This window comes from Coenobita brevimanus, chromosome 22 (assembly GCF_032717465.1).
Source record: "Coenobita brevimanus isolate Jiangsu-jjx chromosome 22, ASM3271746v2, whole genome shotgun sequence".
NCBI classification, from domain to species: Eukaryota; Metazoa; Arthropoda; class Malacostraca; order Decapoda; family Coenobitidae; genus Coenobita; species Coenobita brevimanus.
In genome coordinates this window covers 37111264-37138633 of record NC_136975.1, presented here as the reverse complement: position 1 = coordinate 37138633, position 27370 = coordinate 37111264, and the positions used below count along the sequence as shown (strand labels likewise).

Here is a 27370-nt window from a genome sequence, read left to right as displayed (position 1 = left end):
TAAAAAAAAAAAAAAAATGCAAATAAAAATCCTTAAATGCATTCCCAGAAAATATGCAAATTCAATATGGCCAACTTAAAAAAAATAGATTATTAGTCCTTGCAAAACACAAACTCTATAATATACAAAAAGATCTACAACTGTCAACAGAGGGCTAGAATAAAATCACTTCCTTGGGCATAAAGGGTGAATATGGCTTCCTTGTGTCTTCCTTTGCGACTGACTCCGCACTATAATTATATACTCTTTGGGATATGCAAAGAATACTAAAATTATAAAACTACTAGTTAAAACGATACAAAACAGCACAAGAATATTAAGGCCCTGTTCACACCAGCCGTTTTCAGCAAAGACAATGGTAAGTATTGGACTGTCACACACGAAACCGCGCGTTTTTCTCAACCTCTGGTCCAAACGGCGTGATCCGACATTTCCCTTCCTACTGCGAGTTTGTTCAGCATTTCGAGGTTTTCATATGGTTGACTATTCCTGCCAGGGAAACGCGGCATCTATCGCCGCGTTTCCCTGGCGGTAGACGCCGCATTTAAAAACACCTAGTGTGAACAGGGCCTAAGAATTAAGTGCTACTGACCCTACGCAAATCCAATTGACGATTTCAGCACGATCAAAATGGCTTCTTTATTCAAGCTTAGAAGATACCTTTTCAAACTACAGGGGTTAAATACATCCAAAATTAATCTCTAGACTAACTGTGCTCTTCAAAAAAAAAAAAAAAAAAGTTTAATGGAAGAAAATTGAAAATCGAAGTTTGAATTCAGAGGTAAACAATCGCTATTTTTGAAGACGTAACGCCACATAATTCACAAAATACCTCAATATTATCCTCCATCTCTTTAGTTCTAGCCTCAGTAACATTAGAAAGTTCTACATCAACTAGTATTTCACCCGAGAATATAGTAAATCTGGGAAAAATTAGAAAACTTACCTTAACAAGCGAGCCACTACACTGAACCTCCCACCCCTAGAGTAGAGAAAGGACTGCTGCTGGACGCTGGTGCCTGGTGCTGCCTGCTGCCGGCAGCCGGCAGCGTCACGCAGCCTCCCGGCACCATCAACCTGCCAGGCGTATGATTAAAATATCAAGAAAACAATATATTCTTGCTTTATACTACTTTTTTTGCTTCCTAATTATCAGTTAAATAATTACTGGTCATTAATAGCACAAACAAGACATACACCTATGAATAACGATATATGAGAATCTCACTGAAACTGCCAGACGTACGATTCAAATTTGTAAACCCCGCCATATTCTTGTTTCTTGTACTTCTGTCAATCAGTTAAATAATTATTTGTCATTTAGTAGCAGGTTGGGTCCAATGGAGTACAATGGTAGTCTAGATTAGTCCACTATGTAGATTTGGTTTGGTTACGTTTGGTTTAGTGGTAGGCTATGTTATTGAGAACGGCTGTTTTAGTTAAGGCTAGCATTAGTAATGTCTTTTACTTTAGGAGGTATAAACATTTGTATCCAGGTTTACCAAAGTTCAGCATAACACCTGAGACATGCTGGCATTTATTTATTTCAATATCTTACTCTTTCAAGCATAAATCTGCCCTTTTTGTACGTTTCGGCCAGGAATTCTTTTTTGCCATTAGGTACTTCACTGAGACAAACTATTCTTTACTGTGGAATAAGAGGATCAGTGTTAGACTCTTCTGGTACTATGTCCATTAAAACAAAAAATTCTGCTAAAATGAAATCTCTAACAGTACAATGTAAAGGCCGGTTCACCCGAGCAAAATCGCAGTCGTTTTTTGCCGGAATTTGCTTCCCGGTAGAAATTCCGGCCGCTTTTTTCGCCGGTATGGAGAGACCGACATGACGGTCTTTTTTTGCCGGAATCGGGAGAAAGAGGCCGGGCCGATTTAAATGGAAGCACCGAACAAGGCAAAGCTCTGGGAACGAAGACGAATACGACATCTTGTTTACACTACTACCACAACTAATCTCACTTTAACGTTCGTTCCAGTTTGGGTGTATCTGATATGAGCATGAGTATAAAAGTATGATTATTTAAGTATGAGTTAAAGGTAAAGGAATCTTGTACATTACTTATGCTTAAGAAAATCTATGCATACGGCCCCTGAAGCCCCGGATAGCTGAGTGGCAGTAAAGGCCTATTCACAGGAGCTAAATCGCGGCCGTGAGGGCTCATCTTGAAGTTGGAAAAGTGCAAGTGCAAGAGCTGCCCACCCAGTACGAGTACGGTGTTCCATCTTTGTAAACACTGTTGCCGCGTTCCTGCCTCTGCAGTCCCCGTACGTGTGAACGCCTTTCCGGGAAAAATGCCGAAAATCGGCATTTTCCCCCCGCAAATCGGCGAAAAAAACGGCCGCGATTCAGTTTGTGTGAACCGGCCTTCATAGTATTCCTGATCTTTTTGTAACTGCTTTACCAGATGATGATCCAGAGTACGAGGTACTAACATAACTGCACAAATCATTAGGTGCAACTCAAAACAGAATTTGAATTATTTCATCCACCTCCCCGATGCTGGAATGTTAGACTCTGATCAGACATCCTGCAAACAATAGCATTTTCAGTCTCTGTGCAATCTATAATCATTGTAGTTTTAAACATTACATAAATAAAAATGAAGACCTGGAAAGAGGTATTTTTTCCTTGTAGGAAACACTCATATACAGTCTTAAAACAGATGGTAAAGACATGTATTAATTTTCGTGGAACTTCTCAAAGTTACTGTATTACAGTTGAAATTTCTTTACCAATACAGGGTAATATAAGTCTGACGGATTTCACAAATCTCATCAAAATTTGGTCCTCTAAAGTGACTGATTCAACTTACAACCTGCACAGTAGTTTACTGTACCAGAAAATTTCTGCAAATAACCGTACTAGAAGCCGTTCCCATTATACTGTGTATGATCATGCATTCTTGACTGAATAATGCTATCTTTAATATATCATTGATGTTTTGTAAGACCCAAGTTCCCTCTTGGCATTTTTGTTAACTCTGCCTGAAGGATAATATTTTCTGACTGTGACAGAGTTGATAGTCTGAACATTATCCGTACCTGCTTCATGTTCACTTGACCATACATTTATTTCTTCATCTTGCACAAGTTTTCTAACTTCTTTTTGTGTTCTTACTATAATTAATCAGATCAGTTTACTCTTCTACCAACTCTAAAATGGCAGCTGCATCGTAGTAACATTACGTAGGAGTTTGTCGGCTCTACCTTAGCCTACTATCTTCTCCCACTTTTATTTTCGTTTTCATTTGCTAGAAAGTGAACATGAACAACTATACTATACAGCTTCTGGCTGGTGATTACATTCTGGAACTATGCAATGAACCGTCATTACTGCATATTAACCCCTCTGATTTGGTGTCATGGGAGAAACAGCAACGTCTTCTGTTAGTTTAGAACAGCACGCTGTTGTCATGGTTAAGTGGGCTCTCAACAGACCCCACAAAGGACCCTTGGACGTGAACACACCTGCTCGAAACATGGGATCGAAGACGAAACGAAGCACTGATTTAGTGCTACTGCAAGATCAATGAGCCTTGGACCGGACCTCGTGGGGGAAGAAACCAGCGGAGTGAGAACCCAACAACTGAAAGGTAGCCAGCCCAACCTTGACCTGACATCTACGACTTGGTTACACTGCTGGGAGGACCATCGCCAAGGTTGTGGGGCAGGTTAAGTGGTTCCACGTCCGGAGGGGCTACAGCTTCGTGACTCGCCAGGACATAGGGGGGGGATGTGTTCCTCCACCGCTCCTCTGTCTTGGCCCCCAACCCTACCCACCCTGTGCCCTCTGTTGCTAACGGCGAGAGGGTGGAGTTTGTTGTAGGAGAGGACGCCAAGGGCCCTGCTGCTGCCTCTGTCACAGGCCCTGCACGCCAGGCAATGCGGGGTTCTCCCCACGCCCTCCCCTGGTGTTGGCATCAGTCTCCACTTACTGCCCCTGCCTCCTCTGCCACTACCATCATCGCCATGTGTGTGGAGGTTGCCAAGGCCTTCTCAGGGGATGATTTGGTGGTTTTGGCCCAGCGTCTGCCTAACATCTTCCTGGCCAACGGGCTTCCTGCCATCTCCATTCCTGATTCTTTTTCCTCCACATCCGTGGTACAGAAGGAGCCTGGGAAGGGGGCTCCTCCTCCTCGTCGTCGTCATTGTCATCCTTGTCCCTCTTCGACCCCCACCTCCTTGGTCCCGTGGGTGCTGCAGGTGCAGCCCTCCACTCCCCTGACGAGGATCCAGCTGTCGGGGCATGCTGTCTCCCACCAGTCTGCCTTTCAGTCCCTACCTGAGGTTCCCATGGAGGTTGGGGATGATGAAACCTCGTTGCCATCTGAGGTTTCTGCTCCTGATGCCCCTGTGTTTTCTGTGGTGACTCTGCTGTGTCCCCTCCTCCATCAACGGGGTAGGCATCTGAGAGTTCCAAGCCCTCTAGGTCGGCCCGACAAGTAGAAAGTTACTGGCAGCAACTTTCTTGGGGCGACTTTTCCTCCCTCCCCCAACATGGCCTGGAACTTTTGGAGAACCAGCTGCACCACTATGAGGACTTGGCACCAGTAGAGTCTGGCGAGCACAAGTTTGCCAAGGGGGACATCCGGCAGGCCTTGCTCTCCTTCGCTGAGCTGCACCGGGGGTCCCTCCAGGCTGTTACTGGCCCTGAGGAGTGTCGTATCCTCTCCTACATGTTTAGGGTCGTGCAGTCGCATCTCTCCGTCAGTCCTGGCTCAGACTCCGACACCGACTCGGACTCGGACTCATGCACCTCTACCATTTAGCCAGCCTTCAGCTACCAGTCTACCTCCCACTGCCTCCCTGGCCTCCTGCTCCTGATTTGTGCCCTGCCTATTATACTGATTGTATATATGTATACATCTTTAAAACATTTTGCTTTTGTGTATGGAGTGTTGTATATCTGAGTCTCTTGTACATGAACGTGGATGTTTTGGCTTAATAGCCACATATGGCGGATAGCCATAAATTCAAGAAAGAAGAAGGACCTCGTGCTTCGTTTCTTCTTGTCAATAACTTTTCAAAGACAAAAGATGTGTGTACGTGTACTGAGCGTCTCTGAGCCACGTATCGGACTGAAGTGTTTAAATAACGGCAGCATACATTATGCACGCTGCCGTTATTTAAAGACTTCCGTCCAATGACGTTCTCTTACGACTGCTACTACCAGACTATTTTATTCAGTTCTGGGCAGATCCCTAGTAGTTAAAGGATTAATAAAGGCTATATCTTATATCTCCAGCTCGAAATGTCCCTTCTGAGTTAATAAAACCATATGACGGTAGCAATGATACAATTTAAACTACATGCTCGGACTGAAGTTGTTAAAGGGAGTATGAACGTATTGTGATGGTTGTCCAAAAATGTCTCGGGCATTTGCTGAACAGAATCGGAAAAAAAAAAAAAAAAAAAAAAAAAAAAAAAAGGATTAACTGTTTCAGTGTGGTCATTAATTCCTCTTGCTACCTTCAGATGACTTTATGCGGACTTCGGAGACATCGTTATGAAGAAGTTAATGCCGTAATTGCACCAAAACCATGAGAGATTTTGTTAAACTAATTTAATATGTTCTATATGTTATCTAATTCTTTACTGTCATATCAAGAACGTAGTGGTCCGGGGCTAGGCTACTTAATTCAGACATTTCTGGCAAGCGGCCAGTCACTTATCCCCGGGTGGTATTCTAAGTAATAAACCACAACCATCCCTAGGATGTTAAACCACTGGGATACATCCGGCTGGAGCACCTGAACCCACTAGACTGCCAAATGTGTTTGGTTATATCGTTTCTGACCAGCGTAGTAAGGGTTTCCTGGGCTACAGGAATACATTTGGTCTGTCACTCAGTGCAGAGTCATCTTTAGCGTGGTAAACAATTATAACACTGAAACAGGCTGTCACCACATTTCGCCAGTGCACAACATGAGAAGTATAAGAGGATTATCAAAGATGGCTACCCACAATTTGTGAGATACTGTTTCGCAACTGTGGGAAAGTTATATTTGTAATCCCGTGAATGTTACGCACTCCACGCGTCCGCCCTTTACCGTACTCAGCGTCACCCTCTTATATGAGTAAACGGATTCCGGTGAAGCGGGGTTACGTCACTGCTGCCCGACATGAATGAATGGAGAGACGGAAGTTAGACTGATAGATGGCAAGACAGAGGGACAGTGATATACAGTACATATATGAGCTGTGGTTTCGGCGATAACGGATTAATCTCATCGCGCATGTGCCCTGACTCTAGGGTTCGAGTCCAAGCCGTGGCGGACAATTAGGGTGGGTCCTGGTAATAGGCCTATGTCAGGACTCTGCCGACTCTACAGATGACGTACAAAGCCTCTGGAACAAACACAACCAGCGCAACACTCACTTCTTCGTGACATCACTCTTCCTACATGTATCCTCTCCTACTGACATATTACCTATTCGTACATTGTCAGCAAGCCTATCACTCTCCCTCTGAGTAGAAGGTTCTAATTTGCAGTGAACATGAAACAGACATACGAATACAGATATACACTGATAATCGTACAGACAGATGGACAAACAGATACATACAAAATAATTATCGGTAAATCGACGTAATCGTACTAAAGGTTAATCATTTCGTCTTAAATGTACAGCAGAAGTGTTTAACTGTCCAACTGCCTGGAGTTAACCTAAATGACTGGTATGCATGCTCCCTGATGTTCCACTTGTGGTTTGTTGTTACCGGTACGTTTGTTGTGGTTTGTTCGTTCGTTATAAGATATCCTTCACCTGTAGTGAAGGCCGGGCAATACATTAGCCCGGTTGTGGTTTGTTGTTACGTCTTCTGTGGTTGGTTTGTTGTTGTCTGATGTGGTTGGTTTGTTGTTACGTTTGCTGTGGTTTGCTGTTACGTCTGTTGTGATTTGCTGTTACGTCTGTTGTGGTTGGTTTGTTGTTACGTTTGTTGTTTGTTTTTACGTTGTTGTGGTTTGTTGTTACACTTGTTTTGGTTTGTTGTTACATTTGTTGTGGCTGGTTTACTGTTACATTTGTTGTTGTTTGTCGCTCTTATTGTGGTATACTGTTACGTTTGTTGCGGTTAATTGTTACGTTTGTTGTTGTCCGTTGTTACGTTTGTCTGTTGTTAGGGGTGTTGTTGTCTGCTGTTAGGGGTGTTGTCAGTTGTTAGGGGTATTGTTGTCTGCTGTTAGGGGTGGTGTTGTCTGCTGTTAGGGGTGTTGTCTGTTGTTAGGGGTGTTGTTGTCTGCTGTTAAGGGTGTTGTTGTCTGTTGTTAGGGGTGTTGTCTGTTGTTAGGGGTGTTGTTGTCTGCTGTTAGGGGTGTTGTCTGTTGTTAGGGGTATTGTTGTCTGCTGTTAGGGGTGTTGTCTGTTGTTAGGGGTATTGTTGTCTGCTGTTAGGGGTGTTGTCTGTTGTTAGGGGTGCTGTCTGTTGTTAGGGGTGTTGTCTGTTGTTAGGGGTGTTGTCTGCTGTTAGGGGTGTTGCCTGTTGTTAGGGGTGTTGTCTGCTGTTAGGGGTGTTGTCTGCTGTTAGGGGTGTTGTCTGCTGTTAGGGGTGTTGTCTGTTGTTAGGGGTGTTGTCTGCTGTTAGGGGTGTTGTCTGCTGTCAGGGGTGCTGTGGTTTGTTGTTAGGGGTGTTGTGGTTTGTTGTTACGTTTGTTACGGTTTGTTGTGGCTTGTGATGTTTACTGTGGTTTGTTGTTACGTCTGTTACGGTTTGTTGTGGCTTGTTGTTACGTTTAGTGTGGTTTGTTGTTACATTTAATGTGGTTTGTTGTTAGGTCTGTTACGGTTTGTTGTGGCCTGTTGTTACGTTTGTTGTTGTGGTCTGTTGTTTCGTTTTTTGTTTTGATGTTATGCTTGTCGCTGCTTGCTGTTATGCTTGTTACTTTGTCGCTGTCTGTTCTTTGTTCATTATACTTGTGATGTTTGTTACCCTCCACCTGACAAAGTAAGAGGGGGGTGTTGTTTTCACTGGGATCAACAGGTGTCCGTCCGTAGAGTTGTGCGGCAGGCCGGGCATAGAGATGTTTCCAGGCCAGAACTCTGAAAGTATCCACTACTGACTAGTGAAATTTCACGGTTATAAGTCTTATAGTGAACTGGTGTCTTTTGATAAGTAGAATGCTGTTTAATAACGAAGTTAAAAAAAAATATATATTTTCCAGATTTCAATGTGACCTGCACAAGGAATCTGAAGGGCCCAGGTTGTATGTCCTCAAGGAGTTCTGCTTACACCCACCTTTAAAAGAAAAGATTTGGGGAGGGGGGGGGTGAGGGCCGTTATGCGCTTGGGTAGGCGTGCAGGGAGGTGGGGTGGTATGTGTTTGGTCAGATGGAGAGATGAAACTGTGTAGCGCTGCCTATGCTTGTTGTTGCTGTTGACCGGCTCTTAATTCGTTCAGCACAATGACGTATAATTTCCTGTCATTAGATGATAGCATTCAACTTTGTAGATCCCATCGGACTGAAGGGATCTGAAATATGTAGATCCCATCGGACAGAAGGGATCTGAAATATTTCCCATTGACCTCTCTACTACCACTGGTTTCTAATAAAAATGAATGGACTCGTGGCAGTAGAAAGAATAAAAAAAAAAAAAGTCCTATGACTGGGTTAACTCATTAAATAACTAGCACAACCACAAGCAGAACAATTTCCAAAAATACAATTATAATCCCGGTAACAATCACCACTACCACCGTAACATCATCAGCAACAACAACAATAACAACAAAAACAACAACTGCTACTACAAAGATGCATACCCTCTAATTAATCAGTATTACGACAAATCAATCCCTTTATTATCACAATTTTATTATTATTATAGTCCTGCATTCTCCAGACGATCAATCCAAAACAGACTTATCGTAGTGAAGGAGTTATATTCAATCTTCATTAACCCCTTCAGGACGACGATCTTAACTGTTACTGGCTGTTCTTAATGGTCTTTCCCCCCCCCCAAACCTTCGCGGGACTCGTCGTAGTGAATGGCTTAGTGGTAATTCCCTTAACTCCCTCGGTGGCAGGAATATTTTTATACAAGGTAGTCCACAAGCAACGCTCGACTAAACTGACCTGCTGGTATCTTGTGTGTTGCGGGGACGGCTGTCTGCTACTGAGTGTAGGTGTGGCAGCTGGAGTGGGAAATGAATTAATTATGCAGAGTAGACTTTGGTGATACTGAAACCTCCACGTAACACACAAGAGATGGCCCAACGTGGTGAGAGAGGACTGTTATATTACAGACCACTCTATTTTCTTCTTCTTATAGCAGTGAAATGGTCATACAATATGTACACGAGGTTATTTTTTTTACTACAGCTATTTTTTTCGTAATTCATGTTATTAAACTGTATTCTACCTGTACTTATCGCTTGACGATTTTACTGAACCCATGAGACCTGTGGTCTTAGTGAACGGGGGTTAGAAACGATGCTTAATTCAGTACATTATTTATTTATTATTATTATTATTATTATTGTGTTTGTTATTATAATCATTATTATTATTATTATTATTATTCATCCCTTCAGTACGATTAAATCTTTTTTCATTCTTCCGCCAGACAATTTCATCCAACCTACGAGCAGGATCAAGTAAATGGCATTCAGCCCGAGGTCGCCATTTTTTATATTCTTGCTAACTTCTGATAAGTTTAATGAGCTCAGGAAAGAATGTTCAAACGGGAAAAGTAAGATATTACCTCTATTGACCCCTTCAGTACTAGTGGACTCTCCAAACACGATAAAGCAACCTGATGTTAGCAAGAACAAAACGGAATGGGCGTCCTCGGGATGAAGTTAACCCCTTCAAGCCCGAGAGAGAGAGAGAGAGAGAGAGAGAGAGAGAGAGAGACAGACAGACAGACAGAGACAGACAGACAGACAGACACAGAGAGATTGGGTTTAGAGTCAAACAACTTTTCACACTCAATTATTTCCTCATCAATCAAAAAAAAAAAAAAAAAAAAAGACATCGGGCTGAAGGTCCAGCAACTTCTTCACTCAACTGTTTCTTCATTCATGGCCTAAGTAAGCCAGACACCCACCTACGCAAATGTGATTCATGAATGAACGAATAAGTACAGTCGCCCAGCCAAATGTACAGCTGCAGACATTCTGTAAGTGCCGTTCTACTCACTAACGAAAAATAGCCCGACCGTGAGCCATGACTTGGTAAACAAGTGAAGCAATAGCCCAAAAAAGTTTTCAAAATATTATGCTAGAATTACAAAATTAGTTGATTAAAAAGTGAAATGATACTTTTGTCCGCAAGTGTGCATCCGTAGCAACAGTTGCTCTCAGAAGACTTGCGTAAGCCACACACCTACGCGCTTGAGTGACGCATGAATGAACATAGTGAGTACGCAGTGTTGCCAAGCCACATGATGCTAAGGTTTCTCTGTAAAAGAGTTAGCATGTACATATAACTAAAGAATGTCAACACGAATAGTGCGGAAATTTCTAGATTATCGATAAAACGTGGCGGTTACTACAAAATTAAAAATATACGAAACGTTAATGTGTCTAGAATAGTTAGAAAGCGATAAACGTGTTAGATAATAGCAAAAAAAAAAATGCTTTTTTTTTTTTATATAGCTTGAAAAAAGTGTTATCGCCACTTTGAATACCCCTACAAGTTGACAAGAATCTCTTCAAAAGCGCTAGCTTTCTTGCCTCTGCAAGCTAAAATCTGTTGATAAGTGAGCGTAGGAAGCTGTGAGTCACTGGTTGCTATCCTGCTACGCGCTCCTTTCCCTTCTCGGAGTTTAAGCAAGTTGCCTCGTCACCTCAAGTTATGTCATCTAAACTCTTACGAATAAATCTGTGACATTCAGCCTAACGTGATGACAGGCATAATACTGAACTGTTCTCTTCTTTAAGCTGAGAGAAATAGCATTGCTATGTATGTTTCTGAAGGCACATTAGCGTTATAAGATCGATATTATTTTTGTTCACCCTGTATATCCTGACTCTGTGATCGCAGCACGAGGAGGGATGGGATGCTGAGAGATAATAACTTTAGATGAGAGATGAGCTAGTAATTGAGTAAAGGTTATTAAAAGCAAAAAATAAGCGAAGATAACGATGGAACTGGATACGTAACACAGATGAGTGACAGAGAAGCTTCTTGGTAAACTAGGAAAATAAAAGTCAATATATAAACAATGAAAAATATAATAAAAGCAAGGGATTAAATGATGAAAAGTGCACTACATTAGAAATTTATCTTAGAAACTTAGGAAACTCAGAAGCTGACAAACTCAATATGTCAAACGAAAGTAAAAGAGAAGAAAGGAAAAAGAAAACCTAGAAAACTGAGATGGGCTGATACACTGAATAAGTATGATGAACGTATGAGAAGAGAGCGAAAAAATAAACCTAAGGAAACTGAGATGAAATGAAATATTTAATGTGTAACGAAAATAAGTCAAGAAAACTTCGAAATATTATTAAATAAATGTGTGTGTGTGTGTGTGTGTGTGTGTGTGTGTGTGTGTGTGTGTGTGTGTATCTTGATACCCAAAGAAAATAATATATATAGGAAAACTTATAACAAAGTGAAGAAAATGAAAGTAAGGGAAAATGGAGATTGCAAAGATTAATGATAAAACTGAAGTAACTAAATAAAGATGTTTGGTGATTAACTATCAAGAGGAATTAGGAAGAGATGAATTAACTCTATCATTGTCGCATCTTCTCGTACTTTACTTCAGCTACCGCCAGATGTGTTATTTAGCTGAGTAAGTGCAGGAGCCTCAGTGTGTCTATGCTTAAGAGTGGTGTATCTGGATGGAGGAGGAGGAGGGAAAGGCCAAGAGCACAGAGATGAGTGAAAGACTAAAGATGGTGTGCAATGGCCGTACTGCAGGTGCCATAGGAGGTTTCGTAGCTCTTCTTCCTTAACGATATATTCTGCACACTGCACTTTAACATTCTCTTGTACAGTACCACATTGATTTCATATCAATATGTATGCGTCGATAACATACAAGATAACAACGTGTAATGTGCGGAATATATCGCCGTGAAAGATGTGTTAAATGAGATGGGTTAATCATGCGGGAGGTCACATTCGTCTATAAAGTTATCAGTAAATGAAACTCCGTAAAAGTTGGGAATTGGATCCATGTTGATTTTGCATGTTTTCTCAAAACTTTCTCTACAATTTAATAATCACATGAACCCTTAAACATCTCCCGGGCCACCCTGCGTACATAATATACATAAATAAATGAATAAATAAACACACACACACACACACGAGAGAGAGAGAGAGAGAGAGAGAGAGAGAGAGAGAGAGAGAGAGAGAGAGAGAGAGAGAGAGGATAACTTATTTACTCTTAGGGCGTGTCTACACGTGTGCTGGAACAAGTGCTGGCAACAAGTAGGCAACAGAGTAACGAACACACTGCAAACATGTTGGGAACAGCAGCGTCAAGATCATGTTGCCAATATCATGTTGAAGTCTCAGCTGCCTGGTATAGACACACTTATCCCAACGCCTTTGCTGCCAGTGTACGAAGCTGCACTGAAACATGTTTGCAGACATTTGTCCAAATACTGCTGCAAACATGTCCCACAACATGTTGCCTGCCGTGCTGCCATCATATGTTCGACAGCACGTGTGGACGCGCCGTTGGATATTATATGTAATTGCTGGAGGGAGGGGATGAGCCTCTTCCTGGGCCATCCTTTTCGAAAAATTTCTAATATTAGAGAATTTTTAATTTTCTAACAATAATCCTTTAGCACCGAAATACTTACTTGGTAATTTACTTCGGTTACCCTTAAACAGTTTTGCTTTGCTCAAGGGAATCCTAAGGCGCCATAATGTTAGAAGTATGCTCGTCATTTTGAACGAGAATAAAAGACTTCAGGGCGGTACTGTCAAAACAAAGAGCGCGAGAGTGTGGACAAGTCTCCAGTTTTTGACGACAAATATTTGAAAAACGTAATGATGACAAAACATGTCTGATTTTTCTGTATTATCGGGGACTACATTCAATAACGAAAGACGCAGCGTTATCACATAATTCACATCAACCAACTATAGGCGTTCTACAAATGATCGTCAAAAATATGACGTTTGCTTACACGTCAAGGCAATCTGTTTTAACCGTACGGTGGTCAGTATTATGTTCCAAATCACGAGGAATGATTTAATTCACCTTGCGGAAGCTCACCACACAGCGAGATAGGGTGGGACCACTATACTCCTTTTACCTTAACCAGACATACATTCCCGTCCTTTTGCAGCTTATTTCACGGTGGTCAGTAGAGGAAAAACGCAATAACATGGCCCTACATCGTTTCCAAAGAACTTCTTCGTGGCTAGCATAATATTTTGGTGTTTATTGTTGCAACTGAGTACTGATAATGGAGAGATGAAAACTTTAGGCTAGGTTAGAGTTCAAACAGTATAGCCTACCCATAACAAAACTTGTGCTGTCTGTATATGAAGGTAACTCTAGGTCTTTCTATTTTCATCCCTCTAGTCAATCTTCTCGTCGGCTGACCCTCTCATCGTCGCGTTGTATTATTTCAGCTACCGCCACACGATTTTATGAAGCTGGGACTGAGTCATAGAAAGAAGGATGGAAGGAAGGGAGGAATAATGAAGGAGTAGCACCAAACCATAATATAGTTATATTACACTGTGGGAGTAGAAGGAAAACAGCAGTAGAGGGAAAATAAAGACCGGACGAAACATGGCATTATCAAGAAGAGAGGTAAGACAGTACAGCGGAAGAGGACAGTTAAGAGAGAAAAACTGGAGACAAAAAGGTCCCTTTTTGTCGCCCCTTACGACAAGCAGGGGTACTGAGAAACTTGGCTATTCTTTTCCCCCTCCCTAGGAGATGTGAGTAACAGAAGGCTCAGTGTGTTCATGATATTTTCTGATTACACTGCACCATTGCTGCAGTCACAACAACCAGTGGTCTACATGCCTTTCCACTCACATAATGAGGGGCACTGTCACAGATGTGTGGATGGTGTCTGCTCTAAACATGCTAACGACTCAGCCTCGAACAAAGTCATCAGACATTACTGTTTGTACATGCTTATGGCATGTTTGGAAAAATGATCCGTTTGCTACATCCTACTCTATGCTACACAGCCTTGAAAGAATTAATAGGTCCACTGCAGTTTACATTCCTTTGTATTAAATTCTCTCTCTCTCCCTTCCTTTTCACTCTCTCCTTCCACCCATTCTTCCTTCATTCTCCCCTTCCCCCTCCCTTCCCTTATATTCAGACTCCCTTTCTACCCTGTTATTATTTTGTTTCCCCTCCCACCCTCCCTCTATACTGCCCTCATCTCCCTCCCTCCATACTCCCCTTACCTCCCTCTCTTCCTCCATACTCCCCTTACCCTCCTCCCTTCCTCCAAACTCCTCCCATCTCCCTCCCTCCGTCCCTTTACTGTATACTCCTCTTACCTCCCTCCCCTCCATACACCCCTCATCTCCCTTCATTCTCCCTGTATCTCCCTTCCTTCTTTCATACTCCCCTCATCTCTCCCCCTCCCTCCATACTCCCTGTATCTCCCTTCCTTCTTTCATACTCCCCTCATCTCTCTCCCTCCCTCCGTACTCCCTGTACCTCCCTTCCTTCTTTCATACACCCCTCATTTCTCTCCCTCCCTCCATAATCCTCTTAACTCCCCCCTCCACTCCCCCTCCCCTTCCATACACCCCTCACCTGTTTTTGCTGCGTAGGTTAAGCTCCTCTCGCAATTTGTGACGTATCCCAAATACTCATACACCTTCCCTCCCTGTTGCATATTCTAAAAAAAAAAAAAAAGGCACGCGAATTCCAATGGCAGCGAACGCATAAACTTTCCATTAATATCGGACACAACTAAAACAACTATAATAATAATAATAAAAAACAATAACAACAACAACCAGCAACAACAACAACAAATAATAATAATAATAATAATAATAATAACAATAATAATAACAATAATATCAACGACAACAACAAGAACAACAAAAACTATTCTGAGTAATTACCCCATCACTGTGGGGCTGTCCACATATGGTGGAAAAAGTCTGGCGTCTGTAAGAGCATACCAATGGCAGTATGAAGAGAATTATTAGGGATGTCACATTCGAGGGCTAACAAAACGCTGCTTATCTTTTACCTCTTACAAGCTGAATAAAATCTTCTGATAATATCAGCTCAATAACATTGTCGTCCAACATTACTATAGTCCTTTTACTTTACCTAGGCCCTAGATTTTGTCATTTTGCAACTATTTCACGTAGTTCCATGGCAGCGCCAGACAATGCTACAGCACTACATCCTTTTTAAAACACTCTTCATAACTATTATCATATTCGAATGTTATTCTATTATTATAACTCATTGTTCAAGATGGAGAGGGTAATTTTAAGTCACGTTAGTATAAACTGAGTATAGCTACGAAGCTGCCGACCTGACTTCGTCAGAGTTCGAATACAGCTGTGGGTAGCTGGCGTCACCCAACTCAAATGTTTATCCATCTTTTGTGAGGTGATGGATAAAATTAGCAATCTGCTTAGCCTACCACATGGGGGCTGTAACTGTGGTAACTTGGACGATGCAGTCGCCTTGTATCCCGGGATGGTGGGTTCAAAACTAATTCACAGTCTCAGAGGCCGCCTAAGTTACGAAGATAAACATCGTGGATAATCTCCTCATGGCATTTTTTTTTTTTTTATGCAAGGAAGAGGGAATCAAAAGCCAGGGGCCCACAAATTGTTTCCTCCAAGAAAAACAAAAACAAGATATCATACAAGAAGGGTTAAGTACTCGTAATTCTCCCTTCCTCCCTCCCTCCCCACTACCCGCATATACTGCGTCTCTAAATTTCCCTTCTCTCCACTGTGTACTCAACCTTATCTCTCTTCCCCTCTATTACGGATCAAGACTTCCTCCCCCCCCACCTTCCCTCTCACTCTCAGCTTCATATCCAGCCTGTTCTCACTTCCCCTCTTCCTATCCAAAACTCATCCTCTTTAATGCGTATTATAACTCCCCTCCCTCTCTCTGTTGCGTATCCAGTCTCCCCTATATTCCCGTCTACTGCGTATCCAGACTGCAACTCCCCCCATTCCGTAAAAAAGATCCTCTCCCACTCCCAATACTCCCCTTACTTCCCGCCCGACTTCGTTGCTAAGCGTATCCAGCCTCCCCTCAACTGCGTCTCATTTCTCTCTTCCCCTCTATTCCGTAGCATCTCTTTCTCTCTATCACGTATTCTCTCTCTCTTCCCCTCTTATCATATTATTTCTCTCTTCCCCTCTACTGATTATTTCTCCCCTTCTCATCGTGAACGTATTTTCTCTTTCCCTGTTTTGCATATCGTCTTTCTCACACCATTTCTCTCTCTTCCTCTCTTTTGCGTATCATCTCTCTCCTCTTCCCCTCTACTACATATCATTATCCTCTTCCCTTCTACTACGTATAATATTTCCTCTTCCCAACAGATGCATAATATCTATCTTCCCCTCTGTTGCAAATGATCTTTTCTACTGCGTGAACACAATAATTCTCTCTCTCTCTCTCTCTCTCTCTCTCTCTCTCTCTCTCTCTCTCTCTAACAAAGAAAAATAGGTACCGATAAAACAATGGAAAAACGAAAAATAACAATACAAATTAATGCTGATAAAATGCACTTAGCTATATATATATCTATATCTATCAATCTACCTATATATATATATATATATATATATATATATATATATATATTGTATGTGTGTGTAAATATTTTAACGCTCTAGCACGGAATCGAACCCATGACTTTTAGACAGAAGCCAGGCATCGTTATGACTACATCACGGAATGACTAAAACTAAACCACCTGAATTCTAGGAAGATCCAGGTAAATCCATTACGGGAGGATTTTTTTTTTCTTTTTACCCAAACCCATACGGAGAGACATATTTCAGTTATCTGAATTTTCACTAAGCCCTACGAAATTCATTAAGTGACATAGCAAATTACATGGGAGAGAGTGAGAGGGGGGGGGTAGACATCCATACGAGTGCAGGTATTTGGATATAGATAGATAGACAGATAGATAGATAGACAGATAGACAGACAGACAGACAGACAGACGGACGGACGGACAGAGGAGACAGACGGACAGAGGAGACAGACAGACAGACACAAACAGACAGAAAGCTAGATATCCATACGAGGGCATAGATATTAAGATAAATAGATATATACAGACAGACAAACAGACAGAAAGCTAGATATCCATACGAGGGCATAGATATTAAGATAAATAGATATATACAGACAGACAAACAGACAGATATATATATATATATATATATATATATATATATATATATATATATATATATATATATATATATATAGAGAGAGAGAGAGAGAGAGAGAGAGAGAGAGAGAGAGAGAGGTGGATAGATATACTGTACATACTGTGCTTGTATAGGTAAACAGATATTCTGATAGTATGTATGTCACTCCACTTCTCTGTCTGTCTGTCTGTCTCTGTCTCTCTCTCTAAATATCCAAGTACTCGTATGTATGTCAGCCCACCTCTCTCTCTCTCTCTCTCTCTCTCTAAATATCTATAAACACGTACGTATGTCTATCCTCTCTCTCTCTCTCTCTCTCTCTCTCAATTTATCTCCCTATCCATCTCTATCTATCTTTCTACCTATATATCTATCCAAATATCTATGTATCTGTCGCTATCTAAACATATCTCTGCACTCGGATGTATGTCTGTCCACCCTCTCTCTCTCTCTCTTATTCTAGGTACCATTCAGCCTTGTTTTACCTTCTTCCCACACTCCCCTTCCCTTTCTCCTGATAGTTCTACCTTCCCCTCCCTCGTTAGTTCTTCCTTCCCCTCTCCTTTCTCGCCTTCCTCGCTTGTTTTGTTTTTCCCTCCCCTCTCTGCCCTCCCAAAGTTCTCTCGTTTCCTCTCCTCTATCCCCTCCCACACCGACCTTCCCCTTCCCACTTCTCTAGAATCCCTCGATCTCCTTCTCAGTTCCGACCCTCCTTCTCTAACCTTCCCTCCTTTTCCCGTCCCCATCTCACCTCCTCCCACTCTCCAGACTATTATGCCTAAATCAGATCTCTTCTCCTCCCTTCACATGCTCGTTTTCCATCCCCACCTCTTCCCTTCCTTTCTTCCTTTTCCTTTCCTCCTTCTCCCTTCATTCTTTCTAATTATTTCTCTTCCTCTGTCATTCCTTTTCTCCTAACCTCTCATTCTTTCCTTCTTTTCCTTCCATTCATATCTTACTTCTCTCCCTCGCTTCACTTTTCCCTTATGCTTCTTACTTTCTTACTTCTGCTTCATCCCTTTCCCTTCTCACTTCTTCCCTTTTTCTCCCTTTCATCTTCGCTCTTATTTTCTCATTCAACCATCCTTCCCTCCTTTTTCTTTTCTTTCTTTCTCTCCCTCTCTCCCTTCTCTGCCTGCTTCTGCTTCTCTACCTTCCTCCATGCAATTTCTTATCCTTCTCATGTTCTTCTCCAACCTCCATTTACTTTCAACTTCCACCCAGTTTCACTTTAGTCTTCTACTTGTTCCTTATCAGCCACATACGAGTACTCGTTTCATCCACTGTTCTTCTCAGCTTCCCTCTTCACATTAACTTTCCCCTTCTTCCCTTCTCGTTCATTTTTTCTTTGATTTGCTTTCCCCCTCTTCACCCCTTCAGTGCCAGAGCTCTATCTTCTCAAAATAAAATCGTCTGGGTGTAGCAAGAATTATATAAGAAAGCTGCTCTCTGAATAACGAGTTAGCGGAGACTACTTTCGACCCATCAGGTACGAGGGCACTAGCTGAATAAAATCACCAAGCTGTAGCAAGAAATATTAAAGTAAATAATGCATTGAAATGGATTAATTACGACAGCCTTTAACTCCTTCAACACGAGAGCACACCTATGTTGAATACAATTGTCTGACGGTAGTAGCTTAAAAAAATTTCTCGCAACGATAACGTCTTTTTCATTCGGGTTACTGGACTGATGTTATTACATAGTTTAGGGAAGACCTTCTTTAATGAAAGCGTTAACGACGGATATATATATATATATATATATATATATATATATATATATATATATATATATATATATATATATATCACCAGTTCGACATCTCTCCTAGAGTAAAACTGCCTGTTGGTAACCAGTAATTTATGTAACTAAATATATGTATTTATCTATCTATATACATATAACTCCCCTCCCTCAGACACTCCGGTCTCTCTCCAAAGCACACTCCATTACCAAGATTAAATACAAACAAAAAGAAAGTCGTTACTGCACTGATAAGATTGATCATTCTCCATAAATTCCTCTTCTTTACGTCCCTCAGGCACTCCTCCCTCCTTTCCTACAAACCACAACCCACATCCACATGCCTCCTAGGCACACACACACACACACACACACACACACACACACAGCCACCCCGTCTAGCAGCACCAATATAAGGCACCAACCCAGGCCCTCACTCCTCAGTCACCCCAGTATCGCTTGTGCGGTGGACGAGAGAGGTTGTATGTGTCAGCTCTCTGCGCGCTCACACAGAACTACAGCTTCCTTCACATCCTAAGGTAAAAGCGATTGTCCCCCATCCTGACATCTTCACAGCGAGATGTCAGGGTTAGATGCCTTTCCTGGTGGCTTTGTGGGTTCATCATTATGTGGCTTAGAACTATGCACGGTGGCTTGCTTAGAAAAGTAAATGTGATCTGAAAGCTAAGTGGTTCGACGGGTTCTGCTAAGTTGAACCGAGATGAGATGCACAAAACAACTTATCTCAAGGCCGAGTGGTCAGAGAGGTCGTCTGTTATCTGAAAATAAGTGAGTTCGATCCTTGGGTGGGACAGAGAACCGTACACTAATTTTAATGCAACATTCCTGAATAAGACAGCCCTAGCATGTGTTCAATATGGACAGCGAGTACTAGTGCCAAAGCAGGGACACGTAAAGGTGTATGACAGGTAGGAGGGCTACTGGGCTAAAGGGAACAGGCAATGCCTATGCCCTGAGCCAGATACTTGAAATATGATGATGTACTTTCATATTTTATTCTGGCTACCACTAGATAAGTTAATTCAACTTACGACAGACTAGCTGCACTAGAGAGGTAAAAAAAGAAGGCTGTATCCAACTCCTTCAGTCCGATGCTGAGGAAAACTGCAGGTACCAAGAACACGTCACAGGATTCAAGAGATTAACGATCAATCCCCACCATAATTCAGCGAAATTTTGCAGGAAGGGCGTGCACAGTTAGAATATCCCCTTGTCTCCTGTTCGCCCTCTAGAAAACAATTTGTGAGTTACATTAGGAAACTGAATGAAAGTGAATATGACATTAAGATCCGACAGGATTTTTTTTTTAATCCTACGAGAGAGAGTTCAGAATGTTCCCATATTTCATGTTCGTCCTCCCTAAGTCAATCATACTTATGAATGGGAAATGATTATACGTTTCCTTAGTATTCTTAATCTGAGTGAGTCTGGGCATGCTTCTCTTCTCAGATATATTTCATCTTTGTATAATGTGCCAGGCAGGAAAGTGGCAGCCATGCCTTAAAAGTGAAGTAAATGCATCGGAACAGCAGGCGAACTTATGTCCCCAAATCTGCAAACGTTTATCAGAGGCCTTTCCTAAGCTGAATGAAATCGTATGGTGACATCAAGAATAAAGAATGAACGGCATTCAGATTCAGAGGGATAAGTGCCAGTAAACGTTTATCACCCAGCATGGCCACAACATTGCAACAACAGTGCCTATGCCTCCTGAAACATTGCGAGATCGTTTATAACACATGCAACCCCCCGACCTCTCTCTGGAGATGTACAAAATCGTAAAGGGGCAATAAAAACAAATTAATCTGGTGGTGGAGGAAAGGAAATAATGCAAGGACAGCAAGAATAAAACAGTGTAGCCGCTGTCCAGATGAAAATCGCGTAGAGGTTAGTAGAATACATGAAGACAAGGGTGATTGTAGGGAAGGGTTTTATCCGTCAGAAAACGTCAATCGCTGAACTATTTGCAGCATCGGTGACTCAGATAGCATAAACCTTAACCTCTCCAAGTTCATGACGTACTACTGAATTTTATTCTTTCTATCACCAGACATTTATTCAGTTTTAGAGACTTTCTGAAATGAAGATATTTGACACAGCCCTCGTTAACCCTATCAGAAAGAGGTCCTTATTAAGTTTAGTAAAAATTGTCTGTAATACCAAGAATAAACTAAAAATTAAGTCACCGGATTCAAGGGGTTGAGACTGTTTCTGATTCATGTAATCCATGCCCTCTCTCGTAAGTTGAATAAAAGTCGTATACAGTAGAGGAAGCAAGAATAAGAAAAATCTAACACTAGCACGAATAAAACCATCTGGGGTATGAAAAGTAATGTAAAAATATAACGTCATGGTCTCTGAAGAGATTTATTTGTGGGAGTAAACGTTACTCATTTAAGGTTGCCTGAATACTGAAACAACAATAACGTAAGCAGGGAAAGCTTTAACTGTGAGTGTTTATATCTCACGTAACACTATGGTACCTTACTTAAGCAAAATGTAATTGTACAAGGTTAGCAAGAATTAAAGTCTACCGCTAATGGGAATCAAATCATCCACGAGTACCAACATTCAGGAAGAAGAGACGTCATGACGACAGATGGGGTTAACCTCTTCATTAGGATTGCATAATTTCTGGTTAACATCTGCACTAGAATGGCATTATATTCTCGCAACCGACAGACTATTTTACTCGGCTTAGGGGAGACGTCTGGCAGTGGAGAGGTTAATGAAGGTTTTAACTAACACCTCCATTTCGAAAAGTCTATCTATTCGAATGAAATCGTGCAGGAGTAGCAAGTTTAAAAGAGGAAGGCCGTGATGGTTGCGAAGGGCAGTAAACGTCACTCACTCAGCATGGCCAGAGCATTGCAACTGCGGTGACTCAGCCAGCACGGGGCACTGTCTTATTACCATCACAATTACTGGCTTTGGAAATAACCGATACTCTGTCTGCTCCAGGCTTACGTTTTCATTGTATTTTTTTCTTTATTGATGATGACTACTGATCATTTCAGAACTAGTTTCACTGTGTGCAATTGGTTTTTAATGACAACAATTGCATCGAAAGTAATTCTCGGCGAAACAGGCGAGATGCTGGGCAGCAGTCTTTCACAGGTTCATTAGGATGAGTCAGGTCAAGTTTTGGCCAAATAGGTAATCCGGGCTAAAAGGTTAGGCTTAGTGGAAATCCTAGGTGGTTAAAATTGTGGGAGATTTAAGGGGCGAAGCCCCCCAGTTAGATTAAGCTCGGTTGGGCTGGAAAGCACTGACGCTAAACGTTTAGTCGACCGAAACGGTATATAAAGACTGCCGCGGGCGTCGGAGGCTGATATATTATCATTAATAATCCTGCTTTTATAGTGCTGCCAAGCAACGAGATGTCTAGCGTCATCCCTGTTTCAGTGTAGTTCCCCTTGCTTTAATATACTTATTCCTGCTTGGCCTTCAGAGACAGTGTCTCCTGAAGTGACCGGACTTGTAATGAACAGCAATATAGATAGATAGATAGACACAGATAGATAGATAAATAGACAGACATATAGATAGATATTAATAAGCAGTAGAAACACTGATGAATACTGTTTCTAGCTCTTCCTCAACGAGGTGGATGGAAAGCTGATGACAGGGAGTGCTGGAGCTCCCGTTTCATCAGCCCTCAGGACTAGTTCCTGACCATCCCCCTTTGCTGAACTTTTTCAGTGTCTCAGTTACACAGAGAGTAGGCCAGCATGCTCTCCAGTACAAATTTCTCTAACTATCTTCACCAAACTACATGCACAGTACACACTACACTTCCTTTTCAAAAATCAACAAAAATGGCGTCTATTAATCAAGCCTCGGAGTCCCCAGGGGGGGGGACCATAAATGCCCCCGCCATCTGCCCCTCTCCCGGTGACGACTCGAGGTGCCTGGAACCACTGTCTGACTCTCTTCTTCATTTCTGCAACATTCGCGGCCTTTCATCTAACTTTCGCTCTGTTGAGCACCACCTCTCCTCCTCTAAACCTCACCTTCTTTTTCTGACGGAGACTCAGCTGTCTGAGGCAACCGACAGCAAACCCTTTTCTGTATCCTCCTACTTTCTCTATACTCATTTCAAAGCCAAAGGTGGCTGTTGTGTATACATACGCAACGACTTATCTTGTTCTCGTGTTCCTGAACTTGATTCTTCTGAATTCTCCACACTCTGGCTTCGGCTTTCCTGTCATTCTCTGACTAAATATATCTGCTGTTTACTTATCCCCTAATTCTACTGACTATCACAAATTCTTCGACTATCTTACTTCTACGATGGAACACATTCTGTCCATTTCTCCTTTCTCTGAAATCTCCATTCTTGGAGATTTCAATGTTCACCACCACCTTTGGCTCTCCTCTCCTTTCACGGATCCACCTGGTGAACAAGCCTACATCTTTTCTATCCTTAATGACCTAGAGCAGCTTGTACAGCACCCTACCCGAATCCCTGACCGCCTTGGAGAGAGCTCCAACATACTTGACCTCTTCCTCACAACTAATCCTTCTGCTTACTCTGTTAATCTTTTCTCTCCGTTGGGCTCCTCCGATCACAACCTTATTACCTTAACCTGTCCTATCACTCCGGTACGGCCTGTGGACCCTCCAGGGAAACGTCGTCTGTGGCATTTTGGAGCCACGAACTGGGAGGCCCTCAGGCAGTACTTCTTTGATTTTCCCTGGAATGATTATTGCTTCCATGGCCGTGAGCCATCTGAGTGTGCCTCGCGCATTACGGAGGTTATTCTCTCGGGCATGGAAGCATACATTCCTTTCTCATATCCTTTGACTAACGCAAGAAAGCCTTGGTTTAATCACGCTTGTTCTAATGCTGTCCGCAACAAGGAGAGGGCCTACAAAAGGTACCGGAGCCAACCCACCCCTGAATCACATCATCTTTACGTTTCTGCCCGGAATCGTGCTAAGTCTGTTCTTCGCTCTACTAAAAATAATTTCATCCATACTAAATGCTCTCAACTCTCCAACTCGAATTCTTCCCGCTCCTTCTGGCACCTTGCCAAAAATCTTTCTAACAACTTTACCTCATCATCCTTCCCTCCTCTTTTCTACTCTGATGGTTCTGTAGCTATTTCTTCTACTGATAAAGCAGATCTCTTCGCACAGACTTTCTCCTCCAATTCCACCTTAGACGATTCCGGTGCTGTTCCTCCATCACTTCTCCCCTCTGACTTCCTCATGGCTGACATTAAAATTTCTTCAGTGGATGTATTTTCTGCCATCACTGGCCTCAGTACTAACAAGGCATATGGGCCTGATGGGGTCTCTCCTGTTGTTCTCAAGAACTGTGCTTCTGTGCTTACACCCTGCCTAGGCAAACTCTTTCGCCTTTGTCTGTCAACTTGTACCTTTCCTTCTTGCTGGAAGTTTGCTCTCATTCAGCCAGTCCCAAAGAAGGGTGACCACTCCCAACCCTCCAACTATCGTCCAATTGCTTTAACGTCCTGTATTTCGAGTCAATTCTTAATAGAAAAATTTTAAGGCATCTTTCCTATCACAACCTTCTTTCCGATCGTCAGTATGGGTTCCGTCAGGGACGCTCCACTGGCGATCTTCTCACCTACCTTTCAGACTCCTGGTCATCCTCCTTTCGGGACTTTGGCGAAAGCTTTGCCATTGCACTTGACATCTCAAAGGCTTTCGATCGAGTCTGGCATAAATCTTTAATTTCCAAACTGCCCTCCTACGGTTTCTATCCTTCTATCTGTGCCTTCATCGCTAGCTTCCTTTCTGGTCGTTCTATAGCCGCTGTTGTAGACGGCCATCGTTCTTCTCCTAGATCTATCAACAGTGGTGTTCCTCAGGGCTCTGTCCTATCACCAACTCTCTTCCTTTTATTCATCAATGATCTTCCAAGCTGTACATCTAACCCTATCCACTCATACGCTGATGACTCCACCCTTCACCTTTCCATTCGGTTCCCGCAACGCCCATCTCAACAGTTACTTCAAGAAACAAGGGATGAGGCTATGGCACACCTAATGTCTGACTTGGCTCGTATCGCTGACTGGGGTAAAAATAATATGGTTGTCTTTAATGCATCTAAGACTCAGTTCTTACACCTATCAACCCGACAAAATCTTCCACAGGTATACCCATTAATGTTTAATAATATTCAGCTTAATCCTGCATCATCCTTGAACATGCTTGGGGTTTCATTTACTCGGGACTTGTCTTGGAAAGATCATATTACATCTCTTGTAAAATCTGCTTCCAAGAGATTGGGTGTGGTAAGCCGACTCCGCTCTTTCTTTACCCCTGCACAATTGTTGACTCTATACAGAGGTTTTATCCGCCCCTGTGTGGAGTACAACTCTCATGTGTGGGGAGGCTCCCCACATACAGCTCTTCTCAATAGGGTGGAGTCAAAGGCTTTTCGTCTCATTAACTCTCCTCCTCTTGCTGACTCCCTTCAACCTCTGTCTCTTCGCCGCACTGTTGCATCTTTATCTCTTTTCTATCGCTACTTTAATGGTCACTGCTTCTCTGAACTGTCTGCTTGCATTCCTCCACCTCTACGACGGGCGCGTAGCAGCCGTCTGGCAGCAAACTCTCATCCCTTTTCTGTCCAACTCTCTAATGCAAGAGTTAACCGTTACTCCCAGTCTTTCATTTATGCAACAGGTCAGTTCTGGAACTGTCTCCCTCTGTCTGTATTTCCTGCTGCCTATGATCTCCAGTCTTTCAAACGCAGTGTGTCCAGGCATCTCAAAATGATCGGATCTTGAATTTGGCTCTCTATTGTATTTTGTTTTTCTCTTGGAAGGAACTGTTACTGCGGGCCATGGCCTTTGGTTCCTTCTTCCTCGCATAAAAAAAAAAAAAAAAAAAATTAGCATGAATGATATCATCAAGGCAGCACAAGTAAAGAAGAGGCGTCAAGGAACCGAGGGAGGAAATTTAATAGTCCTGAACATGTGAATACACGAAAGCGCTCGGGATATTTCGTGTTGCATTTTTCCTTGTGGGTATCAGCATACCGGTATCTTGGAATCACGTGTTATTGATTTAACCACACACACACACACACACACACACACACACACACACACACACACACACACACACACACACTGTTCCCTTATTCAAGAAAGGGAATAGACAAAATCCACTCAACTACCGACCAGTATCACTAACCAGTGTTGTAAGCAAAGGTATTAGAAAAGCGTATAAGAAAAGCTTGGGTAAATCATCTAGAAGAACACAATATGATAACAGAAAGACAGTTTGGTTTCAGAAAAGGAAAATCATGTGTTACTAATCTGCTGAGCTACAATGATAGAGTAACTGACACATTACAGGAAAGAGAAGGATGGGTGGACAGTATCTATTTAGATTTCAAGAAAGCATTTGACACAGTACCACACCAAACACTTTTATGGAAACTGTACCATCAAGGAGGAATTCAAGGCAAATTGTATTGTTGGATGCAAGATTTTCTCATAAGAAGAGAAATGAGAACAGTACTATGGGGAAATTACTCATCATGGAAAGAAGTGACTAGTGGAGTACCACAGGGCTCAGTGCTGGCACCAATCATGTTTTTAGTGTATATAAATGATACAGACAATAACAATGGAAATGAAAGCTATTTAAAAATGTTTGCAGATGATGCAAAAATACAAAGGAGAATTACTAACATAGACTCTTGTAAAGAGCTACAAGAAGAGTTAAATAAACTTCATGAATGGAGTAATACATGACAAATGGAATTCAGTGTGGACAAGTGTCATGTAATCAAGTTTGGTAAAAGTGGAAAAAGACCTGACTGGGATTATACATTAGGAAATAAAACCCTACACACATCAGAAAGAGAGAAGGACCTAGGTGTGATTATCAATAACAGACTATCTCCGGCAGACCATATCAGTGAGAAGCTACGGAACATGTATACACTGTTTGCAAATATGAGAATAGCATTCACATACATAAATGAAGACATGCTAAGAAAGATAATAACATCATTCATCAGACCAACCCTGGAGTATGCATCAGTAGTCTGGAGTCCTCATCTCAAGCACACAGACAAGATTGAAAAAGTTCAAAGGGCCGCTACAAGCTTAAGGGATCTAAGCTACGAGGAAAGAGTAAATAAACTGAATCTACTAACACTACAGGAAAGAAGGAAAATAGGTGACATGATTATGCTATATACATGCATATCAGGGAAAGAGAAAACAGACATAAATGATTACTTAACCTATGGGGAAGCATCAGCAAG

At 42.1% G+C, this 27370-nt stretch overlaps 1 protein-coding gene across 1 annotated transcript in view; it reads left to right on the top strand.

The window, feature by feature from the left end:
• Positions 1-19556: 19556 nt before the first annotated feature.
• The window catches only part of LOC145392382 (15-hydroxyprostaglandin dehydrogenase [NAD(+)]-like), a 103783-nt gene continuing 95969 nt past the window's right edge, over positions 19557-27370 (top strand). The window contains exon 1 of the mRNA XM_080266784.1: positions 19557-19631. The gene's annotated coding sequence lies outside the window, so the exon portion shown is untranslated. The remainder of the gene's footprint in view (positions 19632-27370) is intronic.